This window comes from Oryzias melastigma, linkage group LG22 (assembly GCF_002922805.2).
Source record: "Oryzias melastigma strain HK-1 linkage group LG22, ASM292280v2, whole genome shotgun sequence".
NCBI lineage: Eukaryota > Metazoa > Chordata > Actinopteri > Beloniformes > Adrianichthyidae > Oryzias > Oryzias melastigma.
The window spans coordinates 1,936,246-1,936,625 of NC_050533.1; positions in this window are offsets into that span (position 1 = coordinate 1,936,246).

A 380-nucleotide genomic window follows, 5' to 3' on the forward strand; every position below is an offset into this window, starting at 1 on the left:
CCTGCAGCAAAGCAGCAAACAGAACTGAAACCTTCAGGATCATTCAGAATGCTGGTTCTCTTTGATAAATCTTCACCTTTGATGTTTGTAGGCTTTTGAACAGTTTGCATTTATCTTTTATGTTGTAACTTTACAGTTTTTAAGATAAATATGATTTAAAAAATGAATGATTTAGTTACTTTAACCAGTAGGGGGCAGTGTTCGCCCACTGAACCTCCTCGTTTGAATGGTGTTAATGGTAGTCAGTGCTAAACGTTTATTAGTCAGAGAACAGCAGAGCTGCAGAAACACAACAAACAGTGAAGCTTAGAGATGATAGGGAAAGAGGCGGAGTCACAGTGGCCCCTCCCTCCCTGGTTTTCTGCACCAACAGAGCGTGC